At 40.3% G+C, this 13383-nt stretch overlaps 1 protein-coding gene across 1 annotated transcript in view; it reads right to left on the bottom strand.

Moving 5' to 3' along the window:
* The window catches only part of igsf11 (immunoglobulin superfamily member 11), a 109566-nt gene that overhangs the window by 61038 nt on the left and 35145 nt on the right, over window positions 1-13383 (bottom strand). The window lies entirely within an intron of this gene.

The following is a 13383-nucleotide window of genomic DNA, read 5'->3' as shown; positions in this document are numbered from 1 at the left end:
GAGCATATTGTCTGGTGTGCAAAGCTGAAAATCTGTCAATGGGGGATTCAAAAGGCCATTTATTTGTTGTTTGTTATTCACGAAAGGCCATTCATCTCAGAAACTTTGTCAAGTATAATTACACACATACTATAAAAGCTCTTTTATCATCTTGAAATTTGAGCTGAAGTGAAGGCTTGTCTGTGAAGCGTGCCCAATTTACTGCATCTTTATTGCTCCATTCCTACTTTCAACTACACATTTGTCTAATGAATACTAAATATTTCGGGATGCTACTATCAGGTTTTCTGCTGCCGATCACCAATACCAATCAGCCAAAGTGCCGATCATAGGTACCAATCACATGGATTGGCTAGAAATTTTTCAATTTAGTTATGATGAGTGCTACTGGCCAGATGATTTGGAGAGAAAAACTTGAAACTGAAGAACTTGGAACTTGAAACCTTGAACTCTCGCAATACTCCGTCAAGTGTTTGTTCATCAAATGTCTGATCAAGTTTGTTGCGTTGAACTCTTTTAACGTGCTCCCCCCGCCAGGTATTTTTTCGTTGCAGGATGCAAACTTTACATCAGTCTCACAGGTCTTAAAGTTCCACACGGCCGACATGTTTGTTGTTGAGGTTTGCAGCTGCGTGCCGACGCAGTGTGAAGGAAAGGGGGCGGGGTTTTTGTGATCGGCAATGAAAGGCATTGATCGGCAAAGCCAATCACACATTTTCCAGGGAGATCAGCCTATAATTATTGGCGGCCGATCAATTGGAGCACCACTACTATATTTGTAATATCTTTCTGATGTAAACACTGAAGGCAGTTCCCCGACAACTGCACAATTTATTTCTGAGTTCTGAGTCTGCAATTGTCCCGCTGTTTTAGTAAATTATCCTAAAATCTAAAAACAAAAACTGATCATTTGTGAGCAGAATTCAAAGACTCACTTCATTGTTTTACCAACAGAAATGCAGTGTTTCACAGTAGGACCAATGTTGGTTTAAACAGGCACCACATGAGGTTCAGCTGTAGAAAAGCACCTTTGGTTTCATTTACACTGAATCTTAACAAGCCAATATTGTACAACACTTCACAGCATGGACTTCACACTACTAGCCTAGTTCACCTTTTATGAACCCCCTGGGCTTCATCTGGTTGGATCGACTCCCAACCAACAATCTGTTTTCACAATTTGTTCTGACAAAAATGATGGGAAAAGATGTGGCAATGGCAATTTGCAGTTCAGACTGAGGTCCGTATGAAGCTCCATCGCTCGGGTGTGATTCATATTTTATCATACTGTGTTGGTTGAACCGTTCTCCATCAGGATATTTCAAAGCTCCACGACTGGCCCAGTTCCCTGCATGTGGGGACAATAGCGTCCCCACGCAGTAATGAATCAAATTAAGTGGAATGTCAGCTAGGCTAACAGAGCTCTCCTTCTCGTCTCAGCATGAAAAGAAATAGTTTCATGGCTCCAATTTGTCTCTCCCTGCCCTTACTGGCATATATTTTTTGCGTTTCATCTAAGAAAAAGTTAAAAAAAAAAAAAAATTGTGCTGCGGGCAAAGACATGAGGAGTAGAAGAGACAAAAATTCAATTGGAAATGCAGAATCTTTATTCATTTGTAGAACCAGAGGTAAAGGGGTTCAGCAGTGTACCACAAATCCTTACCTTCAGGTTTGATGTTAAATATATTCGATAACATAAATTATATCCCGGGGGTGGGGGTTGCACCTTTACTTCTCTTTTTTTCTTTCCCTTGCTCACCGTCTTCCCCTCCCTCTCTGATGTGAAGATTAAAGTAAAGGTGATGTGAAGAGAGAGTAATACTTTATAGTGACAGAGGCAGAGGAACAACACAGCAATATGCTGATGATATGGTGATGAGCAAGACAGGACATGAAAGTGTAACAGAAGAAGATAGACTGCATGAAAGAGAGAGCAATATTTTTGAATGAATAAATATGCACCGAAATGTGTATACAACTACATAAGTGACAACTCTTGCTTGTCTTTGGTTTGAGGAAAACAAAGGTTTTACATTTAAAGCAGCCACGAAAACCCTCTGGGTGCAGGAAATAAACAAGCTCATTTGTTTGTCTACCTGTTTAACCTCTATCTAACTTGTCTTCCAAGTGCAACAAATAGTATTTAATGGTATTATGCGAGAGTATTATGAGTTTGTAATCCATCAGAGGATCACTGTGGGATGAAACAATTTGGTAGTTTGTCCTAATGAAAAGAAAATACACAGATAGAGCAAACAAATATTTGTGTAATAAGTAATTGTGTAATACAACATGAGTTTTTTGTTCATGCCAGGGTGTGGATAGCTGCATTGAAATGACAAAAGGAATAAATTATTGATTCAAAATTCAACACATTCTGAAAGTACATTAAGAGATTTGAATCAGAGCAGATTTTACATGTTAAGAAATCATCACCATTTGATGTGTTTAAAATAAAGTCATCTGGTGAAGAAGCAAGGCAGTCACCATATGGCGCAGCTGTGGCTCAGTTGATAGAGCAGGGTGACTTTTAATCATAAGGTTGCAGGTCCAATCACAGCAAAAAAAACATGCAAAACAATCTCAGCAATTTACGATCCAATTCTTACTTTTATATTTTTGATGAGTCTCTTGCCTGTGTGGTCAATGGCATAGTTGTCGCATGGTGAAGAAATATCTTCAAATATGGCAAAAGTCAGCTGTCAGAGAGTGACAAGCATGACAGATTGTCCCTTTTAGTAATGTGTCGCCAAAAGCCACTAGACAATATAAACTGGATGATAGTCTATAGAAATAGTTGGACAAATAGACACTATGGGAGACAGGATACTACACCTCCAGTCATGGCAATTTGTCTCTTTCTAGATAGATAGGTACATTACTTTAAGACTATGGGCAACAAGGTGAACAAAACTATGATATTTTTGTCGTAGATCAAATGTGAACTCAATTATCTTTCCAAATGGGGCTGCTAAATATGAGGCAAATCTAAAGAAAAGTTGGGTCATGACTGAAGAGCAAGTACAGGGGTTTACCAACAGCTTCAGAAAATCTCCGTCTCTCTCATCACCAGGTTTGATAGGATTTATGAAAAACGCAGAGCTTGAGCCACTGAACTCCAAGAGCTCTGTGATGAGTGAGAGGGTGAGTCTATTTGCATTGCCAGTCACAAACCAAAAGGTGTATCCAATGTCTTGAGGGCTGGAGAAGATGAATAAGGGAGGCGGCACAAGACCGGCTCTATATATAGCAGGTAATCTGTCATCTCATTTTTGTCATCTCCTCTCCCCTCGTTTTTGCTTTGAGGAATGAGGGATTGATGTTCAGAAGATCAGAGGAAGTAAGAAGGGAATGTTAGGGGTCTGGAGAGATGAGAGTAAGGAGAGTGTGTGTGTGTGTGGGGGGGGGGGGCTATAGCCATTTGGATTATTGAGGTTGTTTGGAGTTAAGGTCCTTAAGATAAGTGTTGGAATAAATGGTTTGATATATAACTAGGATAAACAGTGTTTAGGGTTAGTGCATACATTGATGTTTTATAAGGCAAGTGTTTTAAGAGATACGTGTTTTTAGGTGACAGAGGTATCAGGGTAAACGATTATAATTGACGTATTGAAGTTTCAGGTATAGAGAACTGTTGGAGGAATAAGTAGGAATTGGGTTGAATTTTTCACTAAGGTTGGACTCAGGATCAGGCATGAGGATTTAGATTTTTAAAGTTAGCACATTGGGAACTAATAATGCAACAAGTCAATGAGTGCAACTTAATACTGTGCATAAATGAATGTGGCACAAATCTTTGTAGGTTATTGAACTGAAATCAGTGAGAAAGGTGCCTACTGAGCAAAAATTGACGGTTTTTGAAGCCACAGTTGCAGCTAGCTCATCCAAAGCAAGTGGTTAAACTATTGAGAACTACAAAAAGAAGGAACTATACATCTAACAGTTTAGTTTCAAAGGATTTCCGCTGAATCACATCCTTTCCTCTCAATCAGCAACATTGCTGCTGCCTGGAGTCAGATATTTGTAAGGTGGATATTGTTCGAGTGTCAGCTCCGACAGGAAGGATTCTCAAGAAGAGAGATCAGTGGCAAACGGATGGAGAGAAGAATGAGATGTTATAGAGGGGAAGAGGGATGAAAGTAACAGCAGACAATGGGAGAATGAAATATAACCTGAAAGTCAAGAAAAACAAAAAGCAGATGGGACACACTAAGACAAAGATGCAAATGCACACTCTGCCCACAGACACGGCTCACACCTGGGGAGTTGAATCTGGAACATGAGTGAGTGGTTTGGGAAGCCATCTCTCATTCCCCCGGTGCCAGTCCCAACTAAACTGCTACAGCAACTTTTTGCTGAGAGAGAAGACTTACACTCTCTGATGAGTAGCCAGCTATGGTGAGGCCTGCAGGCACACACTAATACATACGGGAGGAAGAAGGAATCATTAGACTAACTCAACCATTCATAGGCAGAAGACAGTTAGCTAGCTAGCTTCATCTCGAAACACTTGAATAATTCACAGGGGTGTAAATAAAATATATCCAGTGGCCTTTACCTAAAAAAAAAAAAAAAAAAAAAAAAAAAAAAAAAAATTGGAAACAAGATCGCTGCTGTGCTGAGTAATGAGTTCTTCTGTCGGAAATAACTTCAAATATGACAGCCAAGCAGATGTACGCTTTGAAAAAAAAAAAGGGGGGGGATGTACCTCAAAATTCAGTTATTCACATTGATATCCAAGAAAAGAGGGTTGTGCAGTTTGATTTTAAAATGAATATTTCATCAGTGTAACCACCTTTGATAATGACACAAATATATTCCTCCAAATCGGCAAGAAAGTTATAAGACTTAGCGATTGCAATGATGTCCACGAGTACAACTACCGAAAAAACATTGAGCAAAAAAAAACAATGTTCCCCAATGGTGGGAGCTCTGCTCGTACATTACTATCCTTTAATCTTCCCAGAATAATGGATGATAGCAGGACGTTTATTGCCTTCCTCCTGCAGCAAAGAGCGTAATATTTTCTGCATAATGCATGAGCCCAACAACAGGGCCCAAATCATCACTAAAACAAATAGCCTCATAATCAATGGTGCGACGAGCCATTTGTGCATGTCCAACATCAGTGCTCCTCGTGTACACGACATAAGGACACACAGTGTAAGGACACATTTGCCATACAGGCAGAGGGATGGAGGCAAAGACAAGAAATCAAAGCACTCGCACCTCGTCAGGTGAAGATGAATAAGTCACAGATCTTTTACACGTGTCCCACCGGTGCTCTGATGTTAGCATACAGTGGTGATGCAGTCGTCACTGTGTGTGCCAAAACTACAATTGAGTGTGAGCAGAAATCGATAGCTGCTCTCCCCAATTTTTCATGGAGTCTCTCTGCAATTATGACAATCAGTCTAGGTGGTAGAAGCAAAGATCACTCTGTTCTACTGGCTCATGGGTGCTGCTATTAACATACAAAGACATTTGTCTTTATATTTAAAAAGGTCAATCAATAGGAAAATCTGTGTATTTCTCCTGGTACTTTGCATTCTTCACATTATGCAATAATCACTATTAACCTGTTGTTGTGGGATGTGAAAATGCCTCTCGGCATACACAGTAGGAGACCCAGTACACTGCGAGGATTACTGATAATCATGATAACATTCAAATCTGCAGTTATGCTGCTTTTGAATCCTTGATCTCAAAACTTCACTTTATCAACAAAAAAAACATTAAAAAAATCTCTGATGGAAGATTTATGGTGCATGAAATAGATAAAGACAAGAGAGTACGCTCTCCATCCACCGTCTACAATTTCACTTCAGGATGCTGTTTTCATATCTTTGCGTGACTCAGTGTCCGAGGCCAAAGTTGAGAAAACTAAAAGATGTCCCTTGGTTCAGCCCTCAGACAACTGACATCTAAGAACAGCTGCTCTTCCTATTTTTTCCCCCTTCCTCCCTCTTTTACCCTATTTTCCTTTTTCTCACCGTCAATCACACAGGAAAAAAGTTTAAAATCCTCTCGTCCAGGCCCACCTCTCCAAACTCAACAGATTTTCTCTCCATCTGTCCGTCCTTACGAAGCACTTTTACGCTCCCTTTCACAGCCTTTTCTTTTTTCGGATTTACTCCACAATGAATAATTATGCCATTGACAAAAAATTATAAAGTGGATAGTTTGTGTGCCTGTCAGTTTAAGAGGCAGCCAGCCTCACTGGTGAGTGATATATATCAGGAGGTTCCTCTCAACTCCAATTACTCTGACACAACACTTTCTTTTTAGCTCCCTGACACTAAGCACTGTTGGAGCCTCGGGGCTCGACCTCACGCATACTCAGTGTCTCCCTCACTCTCCACACACCTCAAGGTGGGACATAAAAGATATCTGAAGAGATTCCAGAGAGTGGAAATACAACACCATCAAAACAAAATGATCCAACTCTAATGGCACAATTTTTGCAAGTAACTCCCCCTTTGTTAGGATTATTATCAGTGAATAATAGAATGTGGAAACATATAGTTGTATTTGTAAGATTTAAAGAAATTTGATCCACCATTGTGGATCATATTTTGGATCCCAGTATCAAAGGTATTGTTGAAATCGGGAGGTCATGGTGTATCTCACTGTATCATGAAGATAACTGGACTTATTTTGCGTTATGTCCGTGTTTAAGTTCTCATCCAAAAAGATGAAGCGGTTTTGATCTAGTGGTCTGAGACAACCCAAGCTGAAAGTTGAAACCAGGAACATCAAGTAACCATGAGCTTTACTGGAACAACAAACAGCACTACACTGGACAACCTTGCACAGACTCCTTACTGAGGGCTGGGAAAAACTCACAAAGCTTTCATTTCTACATTCCTTAGAAATAAGATATTTGGCCTCTACAGGGCACAGTCATGAATACCTTCCTTAAGATTTGAGAAAAAAACTAAAATTTCAAAAAAGATTTATACGAAACAAGGACAAAGTGACCATTTGTCTTCTATTATGCAAGGCTTCACTGGTATTGTTTATTATAGTTTAATAAAATCATATATATATACTGTATATCATATCAAATTTGTCATATATCTGATATTATATAAGACATACACACGCACCACTAATGTTACTTTATCATGGCCTACATAACAACAAGTCAGCTCCAAGTTTCTGGTTTGCTTTGTACCCCGCTCATAGTTCGTATCCTGCAGGTTTCAGATACTTAAAGGTAAGATGATTAATGTAGGTGTTGGTGGCGTTAATGAGGAGTGCCCTTTTTCTTCTGTCCCTGCGGCTGGCATCTGCCCACCTTCGACATCTCGAGAGAAAGTAGTCCCATCCCTGACTGGAGGGCATCGGAGAGCAGAGACTGCCAACATAGATTACTTAGAATAACATACTGGGTGCATTCCTTCATGGTCACAGTCTGTTGCTGTGTTTAAAGCAAGACTGACTCTTAGTTATAATGAATGATTGATATAACTCATGAAGAGTCAAGGAAGCATTTTGTAGCTGTCAAAGTTCAAATAGAAAAGTTCTGATTTGACACAAAGGTTGATACATGCATCCGAGTGGCTTTGAGTGAAGGCATACACGAAGCGAAAAGTCTAAAATGGAACCATTCAAGCAGTTACAAAATTTACAGCTAACAAACTATTTTATTCCAAAAAGAGCCGTTTCAATCCATTTACAAGTATTGAGCCCATCTAAAAGCTGATTTGATGAGCCCTCAATCTCAAAGCTGATTCATACATTTACAAAATAACTTTTTGAGATCTGTGTTTTTATCGGTCTTCAGACAAGCTTCTACATATTTTCAATCATGCGTATGACCACATGGTTACAGAGATCATTATGTACAAGAAAACAATGTTACTTGAATCTTGGATGTGGTGCCAACTATGAAGCCGTGCAAGGACAGGTTAATTTAAAATTGACATATGATCAGTAAGAGGCCTCTCAATAACTAAGTGGCGTGCACCGTTGATTCAGTAGTGTTTGTTTTGACTTTCAACTTTAATAGGATTATGAGATACATTCTCTGGAATTGCCAAATGAAAGGTAAGAATAGAGAAGGTTATTTGTGACTCCGAGATATAATTCAGAATGGGTGGCCCTCTTTTAATACAGTGCTGAGCTACTTGGAAAGGTGCGAGTGTGCTCCGTGTCATTCCTCTCATACTTTACAGCGCTGACCTCTGTCCGTCTCATAAACAGAGGCTTGGCAAACATTGTGCATAGAGAGACAAGGTTGGAAGGTCAGAAGGAGTATGTGAGAGAGAGTGAAAGTGAGAGAGAGAGATGACTGACGGACAGTGCGTAGGAGGCGGTGGCGTAGCATCCCTACACTGAAGCCTTCAGCGCTACGTAAATGAACCGTGACGTCAAATGTCCTCACTACAGCACTTAATCCCAGAGCGCCTGACGTCAGAAACTAGGTAGGACTTGAAGCAACAGACATTCGTGTGAATCGAACTCTACAGACAGATGCAAAATTAATCGAGTTTGCTGGTTCAGTGTCTTTAAAACAATGAACCTGAGAGGCATGAAGCATGCGGACATTATAACATTTTATATTAACTCAAGTGTATAATCCAAACTACTAAAATAGAATAATTTCCAACCAATAATACTGACTTCATTAGTCTAGTTTGTGAACAGTTGGTTTGAATGAAAATAAAGACCGAGTCATATTTTAGTAAAAGTATCCCAGAAAAAAAAAAAATCAATGTTTACTTAATTTCTGCCACTTTCAAAACCAAACAGCTACCCAGTCTATCAAGACAAATAGATATTTCATCGTGAAAATATTTTTTCATTGCAGCTTGTTTTAGAGCTGTTCATGTCAGACATTTTCAGATAAACTGTCCACGACGTTATGGAGACATAGCTAAGCAATAATGTGACTGAACTTATCAAATAGAAATAATAAATAGACCGACATTTAACCTTGTCACATTTAACACCATTATAAAGATTTAATGACTCTTGCAACAACTGATTAGGAGTGAAAGTTCTAACATTAGCACAATGTGTAAAAGGAACAGGGGGATTAAAGATTATTAAGGGCCAGTTTATAACCAGAAGTTAGGTTCCCTGGTTCAAAACAGACTACTGATGGATCACAGCTGTGATTTTCTGATCAAATTGTTCAGGTTGCATCAGGAAAAGCATATGGTGTAAAAAGTATTGCTGTAGTACTTAAAACCAGTCTTGGTCTGGATAAAAAGATCTTAGTCTCAGTCTCTGCCACTGGTTTTGTCTTGGCTCTAGGATGCTCTGGTCTTGGTGTTGACTTGGTCTCGGGTTAAGGGTTTTTTGACTGAAACATTAGTAAAAGGTGCCAAATTTTACATACAGATCACGTGATCCACTTTGGAGATTCTGAATGGGAACAGCTGTAATGAGATTAATGGAAAATCTAATTCTGGTTTACTCCTTTTTTGTTCACTGGATTCCACAACTCTTTCAGACTTTGGTCCTGTTGTGTTTTCATCCACCTACATCCAATCTGATGTCAAGCATCAGTTCACCTTGTACTTTCGGTCAGGTTCAGTTGAAACCTGCGAGTTTGCATTTCTGCAGTAAGTGTTCTCCCTTTTTGATTTAATGTTTCTCCTTCTTTTAGCCCTCTTTTCAAATAAGTCACCGTATTATCCTCCCACGTGTGCTTCACCTTTTTCCAGCCTCCCACTCTCTCCCCTAACTTCCCTGCACCTCCTTTGTCCCCCGACGGTACTACACGAACTCTCATTACATGGGTGGTAATAGACTCTTCAGCACTATGATCCTCTTTATTATCTGTCAACTGTGGACTACATCTCTAAGCTGATTAGCCAGAGCTCTCTTTTCAGCATTTCAATTAGGAGCATTTTGAATAGTCAAGCAGATTGCTTGCCTCATATTCATTATCCACATTCTTGGAGTGCTGCTACGCGACGTTCAAATACAGTAATCCAAGAAATACACTGCGGGTGTGAGGATAAAAGCGCAACGGAGCAATGACATCATGGCAGATTTTAATACTAGTCTTGCAGGAAAATCATTAAAGTAGCTATTAGAAGCCAGCCAAAGTAATTTACAGGAGTAGGGAGACGTGTAGTTAAGCATAAAAAGACCCAGTAGGCGGCCATACTACTGCCATGCAGACGTGTGGGTAAAAACACACAGTTCGGAAACTTGTGAAGAAGTAAGAGAGGCAAATATTTCCAGTCGTATCAATAAAGTCATCAAGCAACTTTCCTTTTGCTTTCTGCTTTAATCCATCCATCCATCCATCTTCTATACCACTTAATCCCGTATAGGGTGCTGGGGCCCTGGAGCCAATCCCAGCTGACAGCTGATGAGGGCAGGATACACCTTGGACACACCACCAGTCATCACAGGGAAAATACACAGAGACAGACAACTACACACACCCATGTTCACACCTCGAGACAATTTTTCAATTAACCTTTATGGACTGTGGGATGAAAATTAGAGTACCCTGAGGAAAGCCCCCCCCCCCCCCCCCCCCCCCCCCCCCCCACACACACACACACACACGGAAAATATGAACCTCCACTCAGAAAGGTAAGGCCCCGCCCAGTATTTGATCCAGCGCTAAATAATGCACCACCGTGTGGCCCCTGTTTCAATGTGTGATATTGAGGGAGATCTACAACTAAACATCTATGAGTTCAATTTCTCGGGGTGGCCATGTCTGTCTATCACATTTCAGACAGGCTGACACAGTAAACATTCTACATCTGGGACCTGATGCTTGCAACAAAAAATAAAAGAGGAGGAGAGTGAAGTCACTGAGGGAAAGGAGGGTGGGACGGCTTGTGCTAATGGATTTAGGTCAGATGACGAAGACAAGATTTGTTCAGTGCTCTGAGTGTCTGTGTTAGTGTGCACACGTGACTGTGTCTGTATGCCCATGTATATCTGTCCTGTGACTTTTTTTTTTTTTTGTGACATCATTAGCAGACGAGCCAAAATATGATGATCTCGGGGCATTATCGGTGTCTGTTTAAGGTATCCGGCTTTATCAAATACCCACTTGACACCGGAGTCACTAGGATGATTTATCATTCACTCTGTCTGACTCATTTTCACACACACACACACACACACACACACACACACACACACACACACACACACACACACACACACACACACACACACACACACACACACACACACACACACACACACACACACACACACACACACACACACACACACACACACACACACACACACACACACACACACACACACACACACTCTCGCTCTAATCCATTCAGCCACTGTTAATCCAGCTGTGCGCTGGTACAAAGATGCACTCTGGTGCCGACCGAGTCACCGGTGCTGATGTCACACCTGTCTGGATATCAGCTATTGCAGGAGTCACTGTCGGGCCGCCGGGTGACGCAAGAAGATGTGAATCAATCGAGAAGAATAAACCTCGTATTCTGTCCTTCACATTATACTGCACTGCATGCAGAAATCATCAATGTCACAGTTGCATGCTTTTGCAAACTAAGTGAAATGTTGTTGTCATGTTCTGTGTTGTGTTAATTCGACTCAGCCTCACTCAGAGGATCAGTCAGTGGGAAGGGATGAAGTTGTACACACTTGAGGTTCTTTCCGCTGCAGTCGTGTAGTATCTGCAACAGAACAACTGCGAGCAGAGCAGCTGAGCATCAAGTGCCATTTCCCTGGGTACCTTCACAGCGCTTGTGAAAGAGGAAACGAGAGCCTTCCACATTTCAAACAAGATTTTCCCTGGCAAGCAGATTTGTTGTTTTTTTTTGTTTTTTGTGGTTATTTCACTCAAACCGCAAAGCAGTTGCTATTTCTTAGGGTGGTTTACTCTCCATGTTTTATCAAAATCACATTCAGATCTTAGGACTTTGTACAAAATGCATATCAGCAGATACATTAAGTATGAAAATAACATGAGAACTCTTTTGTCTGGTCTTAAAATTGTCTGTTTGATTCCTCAAGTGTGGCTCAGAGGCACTTCAGTACTGTTAATGTGCTTGACGAACAACATCCCAGACAAATAAACCTTTATTAATCTGTTATAACCCTCAATCAAATTCATCATGTTTCATTTTAATCGGGTAATAATCGCTCTAGCATTCAATTTCCATGATAAAAACTGAACCTACTTCAGTTTATAACTGGTTTAAGGGTAACTTACAAAAGGCAACAGATTTATTAATCCATATGATCCATATCCCTATTAATCCATATTTTGCAGGATTCATCCATCCATCTTCGCAACTATTTCAGGGACCCTCCACTTTAGGTTTATGCTGGACTGGAGCTGATCCTGGCTATGCCAGGGTCTACACATACATACATAATGCACACCTGTTTTTTTGAGATCGCCTCTCCTTTCCCTGATTTTCCCAAATATTACAGTGAAGCCAGGTTCAGGGAGACCGACTCAATCTTACAAAACCCTGTCCAATTTCCCAGTTTGGCACTATATTAGAGTGTCCCAATAAGTTTTCCTTTGACATTTTCAAATTCAATTTTGACCTCATGAAAAGTCTCCAAGTCTCAGGTCACAACTTGGGGAACCATGTTCATGGAAACCCATATTAGGAGTTGACATTACTAACTGTTGAAACTCTTAGTTTTATACTTTTTCTGGGGTTAGACCTACATCCCAGAAAACAAAATGTTGTACATTTCACATTTTACAGGGTTTTATTTTTGTATGTGTGTGTGAAAATTATAGTTGCTGGTCAAGGTTAAACATTTAGTTGTTATGGCTTTGGTTCCGGTATGGAGGAAATAAATATACATTATTCATATGAGAGGGCCACACAATTGATTTTGTATAAAGGTGTATGTGAGAGGGGATAGGAGACACTCAAATACATGCAGATACAGTCAGAGATTTAAACGACGATAGATGAAAATCAAAGGCGAGCTTAAGCTCAAGGAAGTTGCGATGGGAGAGTTCAGAGAAAACGGAATAGAAAGAAAGAGTGATGAGTGAAAAAAATAAATTAAATCCAAGAGGGGAAAAAAGGGAGCAGTCAGATTGAGACTGAGTGGAGTGAGGAGCAAAAACATTGTGAACTCTGAATGCTGGAATGAGAGAAGAGAAAGAGAGCATCACGAGTCTGGGTTTTTTGGGTTGTTTTTTTTTAAACGCACGTGGTAAAAACTGCTGAGAAATCTCATCAAAGAAAAAAGAAAAAAGAAAGCGACAGGAAATGCAATTGGAAATAAATGAGAGTGACAGAGAGAGGGACTGAGTGCTAAATTGTAGTAGAGGAGACAGCAGATGGTGGGGATTATTCTGGACTAAAATACTCTGGGATCTACAGCGGGGAGGCCGCAGACATAAACCGTTACAGACTACATCTGCCAGAAATAGAC

Source organism: Blennius ocellaris, assembly GCF_963422515.1.
Source record: "Blennius ocellaris genome assembly, chromosome: 2".
In the NCBI taxonomy this organism is placed as follows: domain Eukaryota; kingdom Metazoa; phylum Chordata; class Actinopteri; order Blenniiformes; family Blenniidae; genus Blennius; species Blennius ocellaris.
Note: the sequence above shows the minus strand (reverse complement) of the source record. Positions and strands in the feature narration are given on the sequence as shown.